Genomic DNA, 12357 nt, shown 5'->3' on the forward strand with positions numbered 1-12357 from the left:
TCTCAATATTTATGATTTTTATTTCATTCTTTATTACTTTTATAGTTATTCCTTTATAAATTAACTGCATTTCTTTATTTTTATAGACTATATTTTTTAGTTTACTAAAATAAATAATAATAAAATTACTATTTCTTGTTCCTGTCTCCCTCCTCCACTATGTAATTTATTTATTATTATTTTGATTATAGTTTATCTTTGTGTTGTTAAATACGTTAGAGGACATGTTTAAGTGATTTCCTTTGACTCCTGGCCATTTAACAATCAATGCCTTCAAATACCGTTTTCTTTTGCTCTTCTCACTTACACTTTGTTTAGATATATCATTTCTATATTGTCAGGGTCTATGAGATTTATATTCTATTATTTTGCTCTCATTCGCATATTCCACATTTCTGGACAGTGATTAAATACATTTAGTGCCCACAGTCAGTATCTGATCTAGGACATCTCTTCCATTTATCTCTTAGAAAGTTAAATTCCATTCTCTGTTCTGCAGACAGATTCATATGAACAATATTCCCTTAGTCCTTAACATGTTCAAAACTGTGTGTACCTGTAATATTTGAAGGACTTCTTGGCTAAATAGAAAAAAATCCTTAGCTCTCACTTTATTTTCTTTGGTATCTGATGGGCTTTCCTCCACAGATATTGATCGACTCTATTCTGCTATGAATGTTGCAGTGAAGAATTCTGAAGCCACTCTCAATATTCTCCTTTATAAGTTACTGATTGTTTTTGCCTGTATGCCTGAAGGATTCTTTATTATATTTAAATTCTATATATTGTAGTAGGATATGTCTTGGTGGTAACAATTCTGGAGCAATTTTCCTAGTAATCATTGTGTCCTTTAAGTGAAATTGCTTTTTTTTTTAAGTAAGCTCCAGGCCCACATGGGGCTGGAACTCGTGACTTGGAGATCAAGAGTCATATGTTCTACTGACTGAGCCAGCCAGGTACCCCTTAAAAGAGAGAGAGAGAGAGAGAGAGAGAGAGAGAGAGAGAGAGAGAGAAACCAGAAACCAGACTCTTAGCTATAGAGGACAAACTGAGGGTTGCCAGAGGGAAGATGGGTGGGGGGATGGGCCAAATGGGCGATGGACATTATGGAGGTCACTCGTGATAAACACTGGGTGTTATATGTAAGTGATTAATCACTAAATTCTACACCTGAAACTAGTATTACGCTGTATGTTAACTAGCTGGAATTTAAATAAGAAGTTGAAAAAGTAAAAAACTAACGAAATCGCAAATCGTCTTTCATTTCGAGGATGTTGCTTTCTTTAATAATATATTTAAATATTCGTTCTGTTCTGTTACTTATTTTTCTTCTTCCGGATCTCTAACTATGGATGTGTTGCATTGTTTGCTAATCTGCTCCATCTTTCATATTCTCTCTAACCCTATTCATCTATTTCCAGTTCATCTTGCTAGCCTTTCTCGTTTCTGCACTCTTTCCCTTGCTGTATTTACCTCAGTGTGTATTTCACCTTGTAATTCTCCCATATTCACTCTTAATTTGTCATAAGATTTGCCAGCTTTGGGTCATCTGCTCCTATTATCTCCTCAACTATCCCCAGGTTCTCAAATTTGTGCCTTGTAGTTTTCATTCATAGAAGCAACTCCTTCACTGCACCCTTATGAAAATTCATGGCAAAATGTTAGGACAGATTTTTCAACTTCTCCATGGCAACACTGTTATGGTATGTGTTCCTCAACAATTATTACATTTTGATGCTCCTCTGTAAGGTTTTTCCTATATTATTTTTGTACTGATAGTATGCCCATTCTTTTTTTTTATTACTCATCATTAACTGAGTTAAATTTTTCTCCTCTAATTTCCTGGGAAGAAAAGAGGGGAAAACAGCCATTTGAGATTTACAAATGTTCTGCTTCTTTGCTGATGAAGGGATAGAAGGCTTTTTGCAAACATTACTCCTCTGTTTAATCTGTGTGTAGCCCTACATTTCATTCCACAAGACATGCCCAAGAGGGTTCTTATCATCAGTCCCACTCACTCCAGTCCCCACACTGATTTCTGTAAATAAGATGCATACGTTTGGCAAGTCAAGATAAGCAATTTACGTTCAGAAAGCATACATTTCTTGAGCCTGTCTACACCTGACATGCTTCTTCCTTTCCTCCTTTTGCAGCTTGTACTCAAGTTTTGGCTTCTCAATCCATTGTTGTCACCAGGGGAAAGAGCTTTTGCACTTCAGAGTGAAACTCTCACTTTCAGGAACAATATTTTTATCAATACTTTCTAAGATTAGATAACACTGGGCCCACTGTCTGCTCTTCCTCTCCTTACTTCCTCGTCTTCAAGTTCTGGTTGATCTCAGCAGTTTGGGCATCTTGTACAAACTCTTTGGAAACTGCAGATTATCTATCTCCTGATTTTGCTGAAATTAGAATTTTCAGATTTCTCTTTTTTTGTTTTAATTCTCCTTGTTGTTTTGGTATATTTTGCAGGAAGAGAATGGGAAAAATTGCTGATTATTGTCATCATCATCATTGTAAAATCTGTCCACGTATTCAGCAGTACTAACCACATGTATTACATGGTACATATATGATTTTTCAGAAGTCTCCACAACCTCAAAGACATTTATTACTCTCCATTTTCCCCCACCAATAATAGCAAATGTTTATTTAAAAAAATTTTTTTTTCAACGTTTATTTATTTTTGGGACAGAGAGAGACAGAGCATGAACGGGGGAGGGGCAGAAAGAGAGGGAGACACAGAATCGGAAACAGGCTCCAGGCTCCGAGCCATCAGCCCAGAGCCTGACTCAGGGCTCGAACTCATGGACCGCGAGATCGTGACCTGGCTGAAGTCGGACGCTTAACCGACTGCGCCACCCAGGCGCCCCGCAAATGTTTATTTTTAAAAGTTATGGCTCATCAAAACTTTCGCTGGCCTGAAAAAATTCTACTGTTGCCTTTTACTACAACAAATATTATTTTTTTCCGCTAATGCTTCTTTCTCTTTTTTCAACAACTGATATAAGAACTGGCTACAAACAAAGCCAAATAATCTGTATTGCTTTATCCCCAATCTTGTTAATGCCTACAATTTAACTAATAAATATTTCTTCTTTGGGCTTGAAATTTATCATCATTATCATCATCACCAAAAACATCTTTCCTGGTGAAAAAGCACTTTTATTGGATCATTAGACTCTAACCTTCAAAAGGCCACGGTTACCATCTTTCTTCATTGTGATATCCCCAGGGCCTAACATGGTGCCTGCCTACCAGGGGTGCTTACTAAATATATGTATTCAATAAATAGATTAATGATATTTCTTTTGCTAACCAGCATCTGGTAGTATATTGCAATAATTGCTCAAAGATAGGGTTTTCAATAGATCTGACTTCAGAAAATTGCAATGTAAGAATTTGTTTTCAACTAAGTAAATGCAAAGCGTCAGTGTTTAAAGTGAAGCTTTTTATTTCATTTATTTATTTATTTGGCTTCCTTTGTTGTAAAGAAGAACACAGTGCAACACTAATGCACATGTAGAAGAGGAAAGACATATAAAAGGGGGAGAATGACATGATAGAGGTGAAAAGCCAGTTTTAACCCAGCGTGAGAATCTAAATTGAAATCCAAGTCCTCCAGCAGAAGAACGGGAAGACCATTCCATCTTTTATCACCTATTCTTGTCTCTGGTGGGCCAAGTGGTTAGGGATGAAGAGTTAAAAATTTGTCTTGCTGTGCTCTAAATGTCATCCCTTCTTTTTGCTTGGCTTTAAGGCATTTTTGTTTCCATGTTTTGCTTGTTTGTTTTTGTCTTTTTCCAACGGTAAAACAAGACTATACAGACACTGCTATTACAGTTTCATAATCAAGTATAGGAGGAAAATAACAAAAATTCTCCAAGATGAATTACCTTAGTGAAGGAAGGGTAAGGGATATCTTAAACAGGGATGAGAAAATGGAGATTAAATTTTTGGTAACCACTTTCTGCCCAAGTAGCCATGAGGATTTGAAAAATTTACTGCTTATGTCTGCAGTCTAGACACTACTGAGAAATGTTAACGTCAAATGAGGTGCAGGCCCTCACCCACTATATTCTTCCTATGGTCTTCTTCAAAGAAGAATAGCATATGGTGAATTTGCATGGTGCAGTGCTGAACATCAGGAGACAGTAACACATGCCTTTCAAAGCTAAGGTATATCAGAAAAGTTTGATGTCTGCCGTTCCCTTAATGAGGAAATGCTTCTCTCATTCGGATTATTAGGTAGATGTGAAACCAAACATTTTCACTAACAGATGTGTCCCACAGGAAAGATTCTAGCAAGTTGACAATATCCAAACCATCCAGCAATATGTTTCATACAGACATTGTTTTTTCTCATGTGAATGTATATGGGAAACGCTAGAGGTTTTTCATCATTTTAGGGTATGCCTTATTGCATTAAAAATGTGTCTTTGTACTCCATATACAATTGAGAGTATTGTAATATGGGTACATTTGTTATATAAGACACATTTATGTAAAATAAAGTGCCTGGTTTTCTTATACTACAGGATAAGATGCTTTAGGCTTGTAAAAAATGACTCAACTAACCGAAAGACTACTAAAATTACACACACACACACACACACACACACACACAATCTAAAACTCTCTTCAGTGTGCTCACGGGGAGTAATTCTATCACGTCAAATGTTATTTGAGGAGAGTTGTACTAGACTTTTCTCTAGTCATACCTTTTACACACTTAATTTACTTGCTCTCTGCCTACCCTCAACTATCACGTGAAGATTATGAAACAGAATTATGGTTCATGGAAATCAAGTCAACAATGTCCCAATTGTTTCATATTTACTAAATGTGTGGATTCACCCCTCTGAGCTTGTGAATATAAAAGGCGCTAAATACAGTATCTATTTTCATGCGAGTCTTTGTAGTTTGCGAATAAACAAGAATGATTCAGTCTAACAGAGCAAAGAAAATCTACAACAGGAAAGCGAGGCCAACACGAGGAGAATTTGGGTAAAAACGAAAAGCTCTGCAGTAGAAAGATTGAGAAATATTTCCACTAAACGTGCTAAGTCGTGTCCCGGTTTTTTAGGACACGGTTTTTTTAGGGGAAAGGGAGGAAAACCAAGACAGAAGATAATGGACTGCCCCCGTACCCCTTAACATTTACAACCTCCCTAAAAATTGAAAACATGACCCCAGGCAATCAGGTCGTAAGACTTCTTTTCTTTCTTTCTTTCTTCTTCTTTTTTAACCTCTTTAACTAGTCAACCCGGGCGGCAAACAAACACAGCCACCCTTAACCAGCCACAGCTCTAAGGAGCTGGCGACCGCTGCCTGCATTGAGCTCCCTGCCGGCACCTTCTGGTCGGACACCCTGTGCCAAGAAGCTCCCAGGAAGCGAACCGCAGTAGGGGCATGACACACATGTCATGGATGCACATGCGAGAGCATAATCTGACCAGAACGGGGAGACAGCGAAGGCAAAGGCCCGCAGATCCCGGCGGGAGAGCCGCCGCAATGGAGCCGGCGGCGGTGTGTGCGCGCACAGGTGCTTCAGGCCGGTGGCGCCGGGGAGCTGTCGCGGCCGCCTCTGGGGCTCAGCACTCTCACCAGCGCGCAGAAGCCCCGGCTCCAGCCCAGCCTGGGTAACCCCCGGTCAGAGCTACTCGAGGAAGAGCCCAAGGAAAGGGCGCGAAGGGGGAAGGAGGGGAGGGGAGGTGGGGGCGGGGGAGGGAACCATCTCCTCATCTCGCATTTCTCTCCCCCGAGCTCTTCTGGTGGGAACCTTTGCTGAGCTCGTGCGCGCCTCCCGCCCCTCCTCCTCTCCACTCTGGGAGATCATCTCCTCTTCTCCCCTCGCTCGCCCCCCTCTCCCCTCTTTCCCTCCCTCCTTCCCTACCGCGTGCCTCCTCCCCTCCCCCTCGACTCCCTCCCCTCCGGCGGCAGCAGCAGTAGCCGCCGCTTCAGCGGAGCCGGAGATGGGCAGAGAGCGCGCGCGGCGCAGCAGCTCCGGATCCACAGCCCTCCCCGCCGGCAGCTCCCTGCGCCCCCGCCGCCGCTGTCGCCGCCCCGGCGTCCCCAGGCTCCAGTCCCGCGCCTAGGACAGCGCCGCCACCGCCGCCCGGCCCTGCCTGCCGCCTGCGCTGCGCAGTCCTCGCGCGCGCCCGGATGGCGCTTCCCTCCCTGGACCGGTGAGTAGCCGGGAGAGCGCGGGGGTCGGGCGCCCGGGCTGGACGCCCAGAGAACACCCCTTGCTTTAGGAGGTACCACAAAACCACCTGCTGTGATTCCTCAACCTCGAGGCAGGGAGTTCAGGGAGGGCGCTGCTCCGCGGTCTCCGAGGGGCTGTTTGATTTCAACTCTACCTGCTGGCAACCTGAACCCCCTCTCCCTGCCGGGGACCGCTGCCGGCAGCTCGCGGTCCCGCCTCACCTTCCAGCTGCCGACCCCCACACTAAGCCTTAGCGTTGGATGGCCCTGACCCTCCCCGTCACCCGACGCGGGGTCTTCTCTGCCCTCAGGGTCCCCGCGTTTCCCTCTTCTGATTTCCCGCTTCTGTCAGCTGGCAAACGCCCCCGTCTGCCACCCTTCACCGGGTCTCTCGCCTGACAAAGCCTTCTCCTCAAAGTCCGCCTCTGACCCACCTTCTCTCCTTTTACAAAGCCTGCCTGGCTCGCGAGCCCCACTGTCCCGCCGTATTCCTTCGCAGAGCGAATGGTCCACCGGGTGATTTCTGACCTCATTCCCTCGACACGATGGTGCCTCTTTTCTGTCTGCTTTTCTGACAGTCACCTCCGGGAACTGGCACAGCGCTGATCCTGGCTTGTGTACAGTTACTTTGTTTCTTAGCACCTGGGCTGTTTAGGGTCTGATGTGATCAAGCCTGAAAACAGAAAGACAAAAACCAAAATAAAACACACACACACACACACACACACACACACACACACACAACCTTTTGCGACTAAACTTTTTTGTTATTGTTGTTTAAAAGAACACACCTATTTACGCTGCTCAAATTTGTTCTGTTCATTTTTAGAGGCTTCTTAGCTGACACGGGGAACGCCTCTATTGTACCTGTTCTCCCGGAACTGGTCTTAGTTCCAGGTTGAGAACCATGCACCTGACTGGGTGATGAATCTTCTTCAGCAACGACACTATCAGCAACTCTTGAGGATAAGGAGCTTTTCCTTGAAGGAGAGGAGAGTGGCACAAAACTCACCCTTTAAAACCTTTGACTTTGCAATAAGACAGAGCCCTTATTTTTCTTTAGGTTTAATGGCTGAGAGTGGGATATAGTGAGATCAGAAAACGTGTGCTGAAAAGCTCCTGCACGATATGAGCGCAGGTGTTGTGTTGTATCTTCGAATCCAGTCTTTCTGTAGAAGTTTTCTTAGGGCAGCTGCCCTTTCTTCTGGAACCATGTTTAACCTTTTAGTATCTCTAGTTGGCTTGAGGGAAAACAGAAAGTTGTGCTCAATGAATGAATATGAGGGAGATGAAGGATTTAAATACTAAAGTTCCCCATGTTTTGAAATCTTAAAAACAAAACTACTCGCACACAATTTATGATTCAGTTTTGCAAAGAAGTGATGAAAACATATTAACTTCAGCATATTTTACTCTAAAGAACTGATGGTCATAGACCTTTGTGCCCTAATTCATGCAGACAAGAGTATTCAGAAATAAATGTCAGAAACTTTAAAAGGTGCCCCATTTGAGTGTGTGGTGTGTGAATATGAATTTCCTGGTAACGTGATCATTATTATTTTAACTGATTTTGGAGAAATAAAAATTAAATTGGCTTTCTTGCTCTTGTAGTTGATGCAGAGAGATGTTTCCTCACTTTAAACTAGCAAATCTCTGCCTACACAAGAAATACAAGGGAAAAGTTGAGCAATTATTTAGAGAATTTGTCTAGTGAGGATTGCCTTAAAAGCTTCCCTTACCCAATGTCAACATTTAAAAAAAAATTTGTTTTAACTCAAACTGTATCTGAGCCTTTATTTCTCTTTTTATGTGACATGGGCAGAAATGCAGTGAGCAAGTCACTAACAAGCAATGCTTTTAAGTAATTGTGGAGAGCTGCATCTAAAGTCAGGAGGAGCTATGAGTAATGACTTTATTGTTGGTTTTCTAAATTTAGAAGTTTTCGTTGTTTAAACTTAATGCTCGACTAAGAAGAATATTCAAAAACAAGTTTTAAAACTTACAATTACTACAAATATGCACATGTGGTCATATGAAGTGGACAGATGGTAGATAAGTTATGAGCTGAATCAAAAGGTCATTTTTTTCCTTTTAATGCTTTTACCGTTTTATAACAGTGGATGCTTACTGTATGCAACGTGTCCAACAACATTGAATCTGTATTGGAAAAGATACACCCAATTGAATGAAAAGGAAAGCAAGGAGCAATGATGACTTTGATCAGTTATTGTCCAAAATTGTATAAATGATAAGTTCAAGTGATATATGCTAACATAATTCTAATTAATGCCAAATTCTAAACAATATCAGAAATGTCTCCACACACCTTTTGCGTGGATAAATGCTTGTTTATATACATGCAATATTAAAATGGTCTCAGAATTGGCTATGAAAATGCAAGTAATTAATCTGCCATACATTCTGGCAGGAATTTCAGGAACTCTTGATTAACTGGAACTCAGGATCTGCCTAAATTTCAAGTCATTGTCATTTTTAATATTTTGCAAAACATCTAAATCTAACACTTGGGGAAACAAGGCATACCAATATTTAAATGGCACACCTTTCAATATCATTAAGTTGTATCTTCTATTGCTCACAATTATGTGCCACCTAGAGGATGGGATAGGTCTATAGTAAATGTTTACAATGGTAAAGAGAGATTAAAAAATTGGTATTAAGAAATTTAAAACTGCGGAAATGATATAGATTATTTCACCAATAGATTATATTATTTGAATGCTGTATGTGAAACCATTTTTTGGCCTTGTGTAGTGTGTGTGGGGTTGTGTTGAGGAAGAGAAAGCATGCAAGAAGGGAGAGAGAAAGGATAAAAATCTAAGGATACTTGTTTAAATTCTTTACTCAAGTAAAGGTAACTAAATACAGGTTCTGTTATTTTGGTATTTGGGATAATAGCTTTTTTCCAACTTGGATTTTAAGAAATGTTTCCTTAATTACAGCAATAACAATTCCCTTTTTTTTTTTTTTTTAATGAAGTGGCTCATCTATTTTATTCAGTAAAACCTGGGGATTATAGCCAAACTGTTTTATGTCAACTAATTGACCTAAATAATATTTTAGACAAGTTTAAAAACAAAACCTTGCAATAAGGAAAACACAAATGTTCACACACCTAAAATTATATTAAATAAAGAGCCAAGTGCTTTCTTTAGTGTTCTATGAAGGATAGAAGATTCCATTGAGGGATAACTACATAAAATATTTTTATAGCTTAGTATATATCATTTATATTTTTCTGTTTATATACCCATATATATTCAATTTTTATGGATTTTTGCATTTTTATTTATAATTCACAAGGATCTGCATATCATTAAATGCCTCAAATTTTATGAATTCAAAATAATCCTCATATTTTACTTGTACATATCAAATTATTACATCAATGTTTACATATGGCTGTTTTCCATCTTTATTCCATAGGGGAAGGAATATTTAACCAAAAATTCTCAAACAACAAATAAGCAAAATGAATATTTCGAAACTAGCATGATGATTTAACCAGAGTTTAATAATGCTTTCAAAGTGATACTCTCATGGTTGATGGGGGGTGGGAGGGAGGGGAGGGTGGGTGATGGATATTGAGGAGGGCACCTTTTGGGATGAGCACTGGGTGTTGTATGGAAACCAATTTGACAATAAATTTCATATATTGAAAAAAAAAGTGATACTCTCATAAGATCAATGAAACAATTGAAATTCTTGCAGAAAAGAAACATTTAGATTCTGTGATTTAACATGTGACTGTGTGAAATTCATTTTTATTCATGTAGCTGCAAAGAGAATGTTTGGCATTTTTAAGGGAAGGAAATACAGACTTTAGATATCAATTGGAGGATGTAGAGGGCACTCCATTCTCATCATTTTACTATACCTTACGCAAGGCTTTTAAATAGTTAATAGGAACAGAATTAGAATCCAGGTCTCCTGACCCCATGCTGTAAATCTTTCTATAAAATAAAAATCAATTTTCCCTCTGATTTTATTTTAAGGTTATCAGGGAAAAATCAGTTTGAGTATTAAAGAACACTGAAAGTTGTGAAATGAAAGTCTGTGCTTCTTCAGGGAATGCCCAGTCCTGTGACCATCACAGTTGAAAGTAATATTTTTCTGCTCAGTCTTTTCCACCTTCAGGTTAAAGCTTGGGAAGTGTTTTGAAAATTTAACTGTTATTGGTTCACATAAAAACATTTTAACATTTTTTCTTAATTTTCATCATAAATTCTACACCCATAAGATTTCTTTAATTTCCTGGATACTTCCCTTTTAACTTTTAATAGATAGTTCATTGAAAAATATTCCTAAAAACAGATTTTGGTTTCCCTAAGTAAAACAGGTGAAATAAACATGTAGTTTCATCTCTCCCTATATTCAGTCTTTTTGTGATCACAGAGAAGGTTTATGTATCCGCACACAAACTTTTTGTGTTTGTTTTGTTTTGTTTTGTTTTGTCACTCTACCCTGTGAATAGTTCAGATGGTCAGGGAAGATAAATTTGTTTCACAAAGTTCCAAGCCTGCAACTGAAAATCCTAGCACTTTTATCTTTCTCGCCACTGATCAGACAGATCAGTGAAAATAAATGACTAAATCAATGGGAAACCATCATCATTACTGGGTAAAAGATAAACTTTCAAATGTATTCTTGGTGATGGTGCCTTATCGGTGCTGTCTCACCTAGGAAGAGCAACATGGTAATATAGATTGATTTCTCAATGACATTACATGGAAGAATACTGTGTTGTCTACGTGTGCCTGGGTTAATTGAATTTCCAAGAATCTGTGATTTCGGACTGCTGTGTGTCTGGTTCAAAAGCTGAGGGGAGGGGCACCTGGGTTGCTCAGTCGGTTAAGCCTGCTCCAACTCTTGGTTTCAGCTCCGGTCATGATTTCAGGGTTCGTGGGTTCGAACCCCACACTAGGTTCTGTGCTGACAGTGTGGAGCCTGTTGGGGATTCTCTCTGTCTGTCTCTCACTCTCTCTCTCTGCCCCTCCTCAGCTCATGTGCACGTGCATTCTCTCTCTCTCAAAATAAATAAACTTAAAAAAAAAAGCTGAGGGGAAAACCTTGTCTTAGAAAATGGCCCTCTTTAAACCAACTAAGACATGGATTTAACTGAAAAAAATGACTACATTTCTAAGGCTCCCATAACCTAATTTCTTTGGAATATAGTTCAGCCTCCACTTATTGAGGGCCTACTGTACGGGAAGAACTGAAGTCATAACTACAGACACAGGACGAATGTGATATAGGTCCTGCCCTCAATCAACTTACAGTATAACTGGAGAGACAGATAAGAACAAACAGAAAAAAGAGCCATAGGACACCAGCTAGCCTTAACCTACGATAGCCACCATGTTACTGAACAAGGATGTCCAAAGAAAAAAAATCAAAAAGACTATACTTAGTCTTAATATGCCTTGCCAAAATTGATGGAGGTTTGCCATGACTAAGTCTTGGCAAAAAAATAATCTATGTTCTTAAAAAAGCATATGTTTTCATTGCTTCCCATATTAATTTTAACTCTGACAAAGATGTTTGATACTTGCGTATTATTAAGAACAAATATAGATGGTCCCATACTAATGAAGCCAATGGTTGATTCAGTCTTCATAGGTCAATGGGTAAGTTTTTAAAGGAAATGTAACTGAATATACACTTTTAACATAAGTCTGAAATACCAAGTTTGTCTTTTAAGAAGCCTAAATCTTCAAGGAAAATTCTATGGGAAATGTACAAAAGAGGAAAGAAATGGAGATAGTGATCAATATATGTAATATCTATGCAACAATGAACATTTACAAACTGCTTTAGCAAAATATATTTAAATTTAAAGAGGTAATTTTAAGTTTCTGTATCCTATTTACTCTAATAATGAACATTTATTGAGCAGGTATGGCTGTGTGATAGAAAGGGACATAGGGCTGTTAGTGATAATGATGGCTTTGTGCTTTGACCTGTAGGAGACAACTGGCTGTTTCAATAGCTAATTCCCGCTGACTTTAGAGACCCATAAAGGGTCTGAAATTTTACCTTCTAAATTAAGCATGAATAATTGATACTAGAACTTGTTTTGGAGGGACTACATGAGGGCAGTCAATTTAACTTGTCCTATTTGTCCACATC

At 39.5% G+C, this 12357-nt stretch overlaps 1 protein-coding gene across 6 annotated transcripts in view; it reads left to right on the plus strand.

Annotated features, from left to right (window-relative positions):
• The first annotated feature begins 5734 nt into the window (after positions 1–5734).
• Positions 5735–12357, plus strand: part of FUT9 (fucosyltransferase 9) — a 211006-nt gene continuing 204383 nt past the window's right edge. For all 6 annotated transcript variants that reach the window (XM_086707449.1, XM_086707447.1, XM_086707451.1 and 3 more), the window contains exon 1: positions 5735–6188. The gene's annotated coding sequence lies outside the window, so the exon portion shown is untranslated. The remainder of the gene's footprint in view (positions 6189–12357) is intronic.

The sequence above is a fragment of the Puma concolor genome, chromosome B2 (assembly GCF_028749965.1).
Source record: "Puma concolor isolate L17-30 chromosome B2, mPumCon1.1.hap2, whole genome shotgun sequence".
Lineage (NCBI taxonomy): Eukaryota > Metazoa > Chordata > Mammalia > Carnivora > Felidae > Puma > Puma concolor.